General features: G+C 45.6%; 1 pseudogene; it reads left to right on the plus strand.

Annotated features, from left to right (window-relative positions):
- The first annotated feature begins 521 nt into the window (after positions 1-521).
- Positions 522-1041, plus strand: LOC118882053 (annotated as a pseudogene).
- The last annotated feature ends 9988 nt before the right edge of the window (positions 1042-11029 follow it).

The raw sequence follows: 11029 nt of genomic DNA on the forward strand, positions 1-11029 counted from the left end.
TCCAGACTGTCCCATACCACGTTTCCCACCCAGGAGAAAGCCCAGGAGTGGCCCCAGGAGAGGAAAGTTTCCAAGGCATTTTAGCCACAGATCTCTGCTCACATAAAATCCTACTCAAAACTCCAGCTCATTCAACAGCTCAAGGTGGAGTTGAAAACCCTTTGTAGGTTCTACTTTTTTTCACTTTGCAAGCATTCCCAGGGGTGCATGCCAACTGCCATAAAGTCTAGACAATTGCTAATGAAATAAATTATTCATAGCCAGTAAAAGGTAAAAAATTTAAACTCTTTCAAATTATGTTATGGCTAAAAATATATTTAGTGTAGGTACATTTTAGAATATTTGATTCAATTTGATTTAAAAAAAAAAAAGAATGGGCCCCTGCGCGCCGGTCCAGCCAGCTCGCTCCGGCTCGCTCCGGCTCGCTCCGGCCCGGGGCCGCCCTCTCCCCGCCCCGCCCCCTCCCCTCCGGCCCGGGGTGCTCTAGATGCTGCGCGGAGACCCTCTGCACCCCTGCGAACATGGCGCTGCGAGTAGCGCGCAGCGTGTGGGCCGCTGTCTGCAGCCTGTGCGCCATCTCTGCGCCCAACGCGCCCTGCCCGCCGCGGCCCTGGGGACTGCGGGCGGGCGCCGTCCGGGCGCTGCGCACCGGCCCCGCTCTGATGTCGGGTCGTAAATTCACAGACAAACATGAATGGGTAACAACAGAAAACGGTGTTGGAACAGTGGGAATCAGCAATTTTGCACAGGAAGCTTTGGGAGATGTTGTTTACAGTAGTCTGCCTGAAGTTGGGACAAAATTGAACAAACAAGAGGAATTTGGTGCTTTGCAAAGTGTGAAAGCTGCTAGTGAACTCTTCTCCTCTATCAGGAGAAGTAACTGAAATTAATGAAGCTCTAGCAGAAAATCCAGGACTTGTCAACAAATCTTGTTACGAAGAAGGTTGGCTGATCAAGATGACACTCAGTAACCCTTCAGAACTATATGAACTAATGAGTGAAGGAGCATATGAGAAATACATAAAATCTATTGAGGAGTGAAAATGGAACCCCTAAATAAACTAGTTTGAAAAAGAAAAAAAAAAAAAGAATGCCAGGGGCCCATAGTGAGCCACCCTCTCACACCTCCCCCCTGCCAAATAAATCTGGTTTTGTCTGTCTCTACACTGTTCCCTTTAGTGTTATCCTCACTTCGCATGTTATTGATGGGACTAAGTTCTCCCCCCTTTGACAGCTCTGTGAGGCAGCCTGGTCCACCATTATCTCCCCAGCTCCAAGAATAGGGCCCTTTCATAAAAGAAAAGATTGATACATTGGGCTACATTAAATTAAGAAGCTCCTTGAGGTAAGGTGCTCAAAAAATAGCTGTTGGATAGATGGGGGAATGAATGAATGAGTAAATGAATGAGTGAGTGAATCCATGCTAGTTCCTTGTGAGGTCTGAGGGGTGTGACGCCTCATTTGCATGGTGATTACAGAGTGTTTTCAGTGTTTGGATCTGGAGGGAGAGGGACTGTCCTTTGTCCCCACTTCTCATACCCTACTGATGTGGGGACCCACTCCCATGAGACTGTGGGCACCCTGAAGCCACCTCATCCTTCCCTGGGGGGTGTTTATTTTGATGCTGTCTGGCAAAGTGACCAGTCACAGCAGTGACTGCCAGACCCCATGGGACTGCACTGCCCTCTCTCCACCATATCTCTGAGAGGGAGAGGAGGACGCCCTGTTTTTAAGGGGGCTAACCTGGGCTCCAGGGGTGGGGATGGGGGAGGCCTTCCTTGTGGCCGGCTGGTGTTTAATGGGAAGGTCCTGGGACCACGTCTGGACATCAGCTCCCATCACCTCTAGGGGTGCTCCTGCCAGGGACATTGCACAGCTCTGGGAGAGACCTGCCACGAGGAGATCTGACCTCTTCTCCCAAGCACTAGGGCAACCTTGGCCCTGGCTGCAGGCGGGCAGCTGGAGGGAATGGAGCTGAGTTGACACGCCCACTCTGGCACTTTGTAGCCCTGTGACCTTGGGCAGGTGACTCCTCCTCTCTGGGTCATCCTGAATTTCCTCCTCAGTAAAATGAGGATAATCATCCTTGCAGCCCTGCACCCACATAATGCCAACGTGAAGTTCAAACAAGAGTGGGTGTGAAAGGGCTTCGCAGGGAGCTCTGCACACACAGGGTAAACATTCTTATTAAGAGGGAAATACACTTTTATTAAAGGAAAAATAAAATTCTAAAGAATGAGCTGCCCAGCATCTTTAAAAGAAGTGGCAAACAGGACAGTGCTTATTCCTGGCTCATTTCTGACCTCTTCACTCCTCCGCCACCTGGCAGGCTCCTGCACCTCTCTGAGGGGCAGTGTCTCCCCGAGAAAGCCCTGCCAGACTGCACTGTCCTCCCATCATGCCTCCTCCATCACCGCCCTAACTTATGACTGTTTACCTGACAGTCTCCCCTACTGGCCTGGGAGTTTCTCTGGGTAAGATCTGCATCTGATTCATTTCAGAACTTCCAGCACTTAGCACAGAGCCTGGTGCATAGTAGGTACTCATAAATGTTTTTAGTCAGAGTGACTGGCTAGAGTATAGCTAATGGTGGAATATCGGGGGCTGGAGTCTAAGGTTGGCGGAAATTTAAAGCAGGCAAGTTGACACTTCCTTCCTAGCAACTTATCTGGATGACTTTCTCCATCCAGGTTTGAGACAAGGTCTAGTCTACCCCTGACTTCAGGCCAAGTGAAAGCTCCTTGGCATAAGGTGACTGACATGTCCTGGTTCGCCGAGGACTTCCTCAGTTTTAGTTCTAAAAGTCTCATTTCCCAGGCAAACCAGAGCAATTGGTCACCCTACTCTGAGTTAAGGGTCTGGGCCCTGTTTGCCACTGAATCTCTGTGGCAGATATTCTATTTGCTCACTGATCAGATATTAGAGAGCGATCAGAGAGATCAGAATCAGAAGTTCTCTCCTTCTCCCATGCTGGCAGAGCCCACCTCTCATGGTAGAGGCCAAAAATGGCAGATACTTTCCTAGCCTCCCTTGTAGTGAGGGTTGGTCATGTGACCCAGTGGCCAATAACGCAAAAGAAAGAGTCAGCTGAGAGTTTCTGGGAAAGGGTTTCTTCCCTCTAACTATACTTATCTCCCCCACTCCCCTTCTTCCTGCTTTTGGTTATTGTCATGTGAGAATATGTTGCCTAGAGCTGTGGCAGCCATCTTGTGGCCATGAGGGAACATCTGCACAATATACTGAAGGATCAAAGGAGCCCAAAACTTTGGTGATGAATCAACCCTGGGATCAGAGATTTCTTATCATGTGTGATAATAATAAATCCCTTTTGGTCTAATGAATGTTTTTTAGAAGAAAACATATTATAAAAATATTTTAATAATCTTGGCAATTGTCATATACCTTAGAACACAAAAAGCATGATCACAAGAAAGTTGACAAATTGGACTACACTAAAATTAAGAATTTTGTTTATCAAAATAATCATTAAGAGAACAAAAAGACAACCCATGTGCTTGGAGAAGATATGTAAAATATCTTTCCAACAAAGAACTCATCTGTATAATATATCAATGATAGATGAACAACCCAATTTTTAAAAAGTGGAGCAAAACTTGAATAAGAACCCCACAAAAGAGGAGATCCAACTATCCAATAAACACATAAAAATGTGCTTAACTTCATTATTCATCAGGGAAATGCAAATTAAAACTACAACGTGATATAACCTCATATCCACCAGAATGGCTAAAATTGAAAAGACTGACAATACAAAGTGTTGGTGAGGACATGGAATAACTGGAACTCTCATATTCTGGTGGTAGGATTGTATATTTGTACAATCACTTTGAAAAGTGTTGACCAGTAGTTACTAAAACTGAACACAAACTTACCCAGTGACCAGGTAACTTCATTCCTTGCTATTTACCCAAGAGGAATGAGCACATGTCCACCAAATGATTGTGTACTCGTAGTTTTATTCATAATAAAGATGTTCACAGTAGCTTTATTCATAATGTCAGAACACAAGAAACACCACCAATGTCCATCAACAAGAGACTAGATAAATAAGTTGTGATATATCCACACTATTCCATACATAATGGAATATTACATAGCAGTAAAGAAAGAATAAACTACTGATATATACAGTAACAGGGATGAATCTTAAAATCATTACATTGAGCAAAAGAAACTAGACATTAAAAAGTACATACTGTATCTTTCTTTTTTTTTTTAATTTTTTTTTATAGACTTTTACTTTTTTTTTTTTTTAAGTATTTGTTTATTTATTTATTTATGGCTGTGTTGGGTCTTCGTTTCTGTGTGAGGGCTTTCTCCAGTTGTGGCAAGCGGGGGCCACCCCTCATCGCGGTGCGCGGACCTCTCACTATCGCGGCCTCTCTCGTTGTGGAGCACAGGCTCCAGACGCACAGGCTCAGCAACTGTGGCCCACGGGCCCAGCCGCTCCGCGGCACGTGGGATCCTCCCAGACCAGGGCTCGAACCCGTGTCCCCTGCACCGGCAGGCAGACTCTCAACCACTGCGCCACCAGGGAAGCCCAATACTGTATTTTTCTATGAAGTTCAAGAACTGGCAAAACTAATCTATGCTGTTAGAAGTCAGGTTAGTGGTTACCCTTTGCAGTGGCGGCAGATGGAGGGAGAATTAGCCATGAAAGGGAAATGAGGTTGGCGTCCTCATTATGAGGTTCCAATAATGTTCTATATCTTGATCTGGGTGGTGGATACATCTGCAAAAATCACTGAACTGTATGGCTCAAGATTTATGCATTTTATTTACGTAATACACCAATCTAAAAAGTTAAAAATAATAACATTTATGGTTTAAGTCACTTTAAATCAGGTATTCTGTTACTTGCAGCCAAAAGCACTCCAAGTAACACATTTCTTTAACACACCCTGGAGGCTCAGAAGATGTTTGTTGGGTGAGTGATGATAATGGTCATGCAGAGCTTTCTTACAGGGAATAGAGCACAGAGCACATTCACATCCAATGCCCATCATCCTCACCTCAATCCTACCAGGGAGAGTTTATTAATCCCATTTTACATATGTGGAAACTGAGGTCCAGAAAATTAAGGTCCAGAAAATGGACCTGCCCAAAGTCACACAGTGAGCTGGTCAGTCTGAAGTTTGGGCCCAAGATTGTTTCATTCCAAACCCACAGTTCTTTCTTCTACATTTCTCTCACCCCTGGGCACATCCATCAACAAGTATTTATTGAGCTCCTATTGTGTACACTTCAGGGAAACCTTCTCTGGTCTCTACTTCCACTGAGCTTATAGTCTAGTGTAAGATTTTCTCTTAGAGCAAGGATTTTCTCTAACAATAATAATTATGTATTTTTAAAGTAATAGCATTAAAACTACTTCCATTTAATAAGCACCTGCTGTGTCCAAGATCAGCGGTTTCCAAAGTGGAGGTCAACCACTGCAGGATACATCCTAGTGGGTTGCAGGAAAATGATTAGTAATTCTATCTGCCTATTTGTATGCCATTTAAATTTTTTTTTCATTATTGTGTATATCATATAATAAAGTAACGGTATATTGAGACAGTGATACATGTTTTCACTTTATAAATAAATAAAATATACTGGGGTGAATGAGAAACCAAGACCTTCGAAGACCCATTGGGTCACCTGATGACATTTAAACCTCACAGTACCCACAAGGACCAGCTGTGTTACCCATGTTACAGATGAAGAAACTGAGTCTCAAAGAGATCAGGGGATCAAGGCCACACAGCCATGTAAGCAACAAAGCAGGGACTGGAATCAAGGTTGGTGGGCCCAGTACTCCTCTCAGTCGACCGTCCTGACACCAGGACCTCACTGTCCCCTCGATCAAATCCCTTCTCAGAGTTCCAGTCCCTTTGTGTAAAATTGAGGGGCAGACTAGATTCAATTTAGATGGACCCCAAAATATAGTGATGAGGATGTGACTGTCCTCCAGAAAACCCACGTGGGGGGCCATTGGGAGCCCAGGGGATGCCCCTAACTCCACTGGTCGGGGTGTCAGTGAAACTCTAGCACATGCCCTTCGGGTGGCTTGAAAAGTATGAGTGCTACACACAGTGGCACAACCAGGAGCCTAGCATCTTTATTGCCCTTGAGTGATGTAGTGAAATTCTAAGTTTACCTCCCCTCTTTTCAGGGATGTAACCATTACCTCACCTGATCCAAAATGCATCTCAAAATCATTTAGTTGTGTCTTCTGGTATTGACTTCCATATTTCTGAATCTCACAAATGTATAGCTATTTCTTGATGCAGCAGTCTGCAACTTTTTTGGCACCAGGGATTGGTTTCGTGGAAGACAATTTTTCCACGGAAGAAGTGGGGATGGTTGAGGCAGTAACGCGAGTGATGGGGAGCGATGGGGCGCACCAGATGAAGCTTTGCTCGCTTGCCCGCCACTCACCTCCTGCTGTGCGGCCTGACTCCTAACAGCCGGTAGCAGGCCATGGCTGGGGGGTTGGGGACCCCTGTCTTGATGTACTCATTTTAGACATTAAATGTTGATTTCCTGTTATAAAAGAGGAGGGATTTTAGCTCAATTACACCTGCTTCTCCTTTCACCTCTTCCCAATATCCATTTTTTGTTAATTTCAGATCAGTGTTTTCATTATTATGGTTATGAAAATATTGTTTCCTGCTGAGTAAGTGCTGTATTATAATGACATATTCTCTTAAACTCCGAGCACTTTTGCCTTGAATTAATAATTGCTTATATTTATCTGTTTAGTTTTCTCTGAACATTTGACCCAAGTCTTCCCACATCTTGAAAACAGCTCTGTAAAACACCCCTCAGTGTAACTTCCTCAAAGACAAACCCCTCCGATAATATAATGCTGCCATCTTTTTTCCGGGCTCGTTGACCCTTAGTTCCCAGCTGGACTCATTTAGGTCAAGGGCTGGGGCAGCAGATACCCATGAGGAATTCCTTTGCCTCTCTCTGCAGTTCCCTATACCTCATATTGTCTAGGAGATTTATCAAATAAATCCCACAATTCCCCTCCTCCATTTGAACCCTGACCCAAGCTCTACCCACACTGACACTGGGCTTAGTCATGTGACTTGCTTTGACGAATAGTATAATAGCAAATATGACACAAACAGAGGCTCCAAAAGTACTTGTACATTTGGGGCTTTGCCCTCTTGCAGCTCTGAGGGACCCTGTAGCACCACCAGGCTGGTTTGCTGGAAGATGAGAGCCCCGCGGCTACATCATCTCCATTACCCCAGCTGATGTCTGCCAGTATTGACCACCAGCTGACAGCAGACATAAGAGGGCACCCAGCCCATACTATTGAACCATAGGTTCATGAACAAATCAATGGTGACTGTTTTAAGCCACTAAGTTTTGAGGCAGTTTGTTCCCCGGGAAAAGCTAAATGATACAGGTTTTCCTAGTTCTTGGTTTAGTCCCTCTTTTTGATGAAACACATCCTCCAGTAGCATGGCAGTTTTAAAATATGTCCAAAAATTATTTGATATCTGTCCCATCAGGAGATGGGATTTGGGACACACCCATATACCCACTTGAGTCTGGACTAGCTTTAGTAACACCACAAAAGTGATGTTACATAACTTCTGAGGCTAGGTCAGAAAAGTCACGCAGTTTCTATCTGGTTCGTTTGAGACACACACTCTAGGAGAAGCCAGCCCCCACAAGAGATCCAGTTATCTCAGACCACCATGCTGGAAAGGCCACATGTAGCCATTCCAGGCAACAGTGCCAGCCAAACCCAGCTTTCCAGCCATTCCTGCCAAAGGCCGTAGACATGGAGCTGCCGCCGTCTTGGACCCCCAGAACAGCCCACCCACCAGCTGAAAACCACTGAGTGACCTCCATCAACACAAGGTAGAAGAAAATAATCATCCAACCCAGCCCTTGCTGAGTTTCTAACCCACAGAATTAGCCCACTGATTTGGGGGGTAGTTTGTTACACAGAAATAAATAACCAGACAGACTCCATCTTCTGAGGGACAAAGGGGCAGGATTTCTGGGATGGAAGCAACTTGCAGCCATTCGTGCAGACTACCACACATTTTAAATTCTACTTTCTTACTCTGTTCTTTTTTAATAGCTTCCTGTTCGTGTTTTATGGATGCAATATCTTCATCTCTCAAAGGCTATTACTTTAGGATTACTTTTCTCTGTCTTGTCTCTTTCTCTAAGTCCTTTTTCTCCACCCCCTTGTTTGCTTTGATCTCTTTCATGTTGGAAATTCCTTTAAATATGTAATTATCCTTAGAGGTCCATTCATATGAACAATCTGATTGGAAGCTGTGGGTGGAGATGGTAGACTGGCAGGCCTCCCCCCCTGCAAATTGTCATCCATTTAGGTCTTAGTCTTAGAAGTGGTTTTCCAGATAATTTTCTGCCTGAGGTGTGAGGGGAGGGCATAAGGCCACCAATGACATTCTGGAACTAGATAGATGAATGGGACTGAGGATCTCATCTTCTCTGGACCTGGTGTCCCTACTTTTAGAACCTCTTTGGTTCCCTTTCTCCAAATAATAAACCTCCCTTTGCTGGTCTGGATGTCAGAGGGGCAATTGGTTGGCTGGGCCGCGTGGGGGTCAGAGATGCAGGGGTTCAGTGCTCCTTGTACAGACTTCCAAACCACGCCCCATCCACCCCCCACTTTCAATCCCCAGCTCATTAGCACCTTCTGGGATACCTCGCATCTCCAATTTGGGAGACTTTCAGGCAAACCAGCTTGTTTCTCTGCAGCAATCCACCCACATAGCAACCACCCACCCCAGGCATTTAGTATGACGTTATTCCTCTTTGCTAAGTCACTGGCCATTTCTTCATCTACTTCCCTTCTCTGTATATTGTTGTTCAGGGTTACAGTGTCTTCCAGTTTTCTCAAAGACAGAGTTTGTGTTTCTGTTTATTGTTTTTGTCTTGGGGAGATTTTTTTAACAAGAGAAGGAGAGTAGAAATGCCTTTAGTTCACCATCTTAAAATACCATTTCATTAGAGTTTTAAATATTAAAAGAACCAGTATTCTGAGAAGTGTGTCAGCAATGTGGGTTTTAAGACTCTGGTTGGACAGCCTGTATTATGGCTCAGTTGGCTTCGTGTTCTGCTTTTACAAATGCATTTGATACAGTTAATAAAATAGCAAATTATATATTAAGGAAGATACAGATAAGTCATTGCTGGCCAGGCAGAACGCAGATAGAAGGGCAGTCCAGGAAGCCTTGGCGAAAGCCCAGAGGTAGAAAAGAGGGGTCGAGGTACGAGGCCAGAAGTGCCACTGTCCCCACAGCCCACCCCTTCCTCCCTGCAGGTCTCTGCTTAGACATCCCCTCAAAGAGAACTTCTGCCCACCATCATTTTTACCTACTACCTCTGCTTTATTTGTCCTCGCCTGACTGCCTGGCAATGGATTAAATATTGACTTATTCATCTTTAATGTCTCTCTAACCCACTAGAATGTGAGCTCCATGATGGCAGGAGTTGTTTGCACTTCTGTATGCCCAGTGCCTAGCACAGGGCCCAGTATATTAGTAGATGCTCAATAAAGAGCTGTTGAATGAACCAATGAATGAGTGGCTGCATGAGTTCCAGGTTTCTATGAGAAGGCTGAAGCTCCGAGGACACAGACAGAGGCCAAGGGGCAATGAGAGAGGCTTGTGGCCCAAGCAGTGAGGCTTGAGCTGCCTACAATGGTGGCCCCTGCTCTTGGGAAGCCACAGCTGCTTCCTCTCTAATAACTCCCTCCTTGGAAGCCAGGGGGCTATGAGAAAGAACACAAAGTCCCTTTATTCAAGGGAGTGGATTCCATCTCGAGACAAATTGTTACCTCCGAGGCCACCAGCCGCCCAGCCAGCCCATCACCATGGCCTCCCTCTCAAGGATGTGGGCACAGGCTGGGCCAGAGCTGAAATTGTCCTGGAAAATAATTTTCTCTTTAATTAACAGGGAGAGAGACCAAGCCTGCTAATAGGGTGGGGTATGGAGTGGGGGTGAGGGCAGGTTCATAAACTCCCCAAAGGATCAAGGCCTCCTTGTTTATTTTCCTGAAAATGTTCCCCTTTACCCAGAACAAGGTGGGGGCCCGGTGGGCCGCAGGCAGGGAAAAAGCTTTAACCTCCTGCCTGCTCAGCTCAGCACGTCACAATTTGACTTGCATTTTTGTAATAACTGCAAACTTAATGAAAAAATAACCTAACCCCCAAACACAGCAGGGACTCATGGCAGTTGACGGGAGCCCCTGGCAGCTGTGAGGACAAGACACAAAGGGTACAGAGGAGCCACTGGAAGATAGGGGACGCCCTTCATCTGGAGACTCCCTCTTTCCATAGCCAGCCTTGGCTCCCTATTGCCTTTTGTATCATGTCCAAATGTCTCAGCCTATTCTTAGAGCTGATTTTCCTTAGGCCCTACGTGGAGGACATGGAACCCAGAAGGGAAAGTTGTCAGGTGTGTGCATGTGAGAGCTGCAGCAGGTAGTGAAGTTGGTTGGGATGACTTCTCAGAGAGAGCTGGAGGGAAGTGAGAATACATCCCTGTTACAATCTGCGCCCCGGCTGGCTATGCCCAACATACCAGGCAGCTAGTCCTGGGAAGCAGGTAGCATGATTACCCGTTTTTACATCCCAGGACTTGAGCCCAGGCCTGCCTGGTTTTACCCACAAATTAAGCTCTCTGAAGGGAGCAGGGGGTAGAAATCAAACAACAACAACAGCAGCAGCTTCAATGGATTGCGGACTTGCTCAGTGCCAGACACTGAGCTGAGTTTCCACCATCACTATCTTTGTTTAATCTTTACAGCAGTCTTACATGGCAGGTGGTGTTATTGGCCCATTTTACAAATGCGGCACAGAGTGTTGATCCACAGCTCTGCAGTCAGGAAATGGCCTATGGTCTTACCCCCCGAGCATAATGCTCTACAATGAGTGGGGCCAGAAATGAGGTTCGTGATCTCCCAAGAGCAGAGACCTTATCTGTTTTATTCATTGTGTGTTCCCAGGGCCTAGAACAGAGT

This window comes from Balaenoptera musculus, chromosome 15 (assembly GCF_009873245.2).
Source record: "Balaenoptera musculus isolate JJ_BM4_2016_0621 chromosome 15, mBalMus1.pri.v3, whole genome shotgun sequence".
NCBI classification, from domain to species: Eukaryota; Metazoa; Chordata; class Mammalia; order Artiodactyla; family Balaenopteridae; genus Balaenoptera; species Balaenoptera musculus.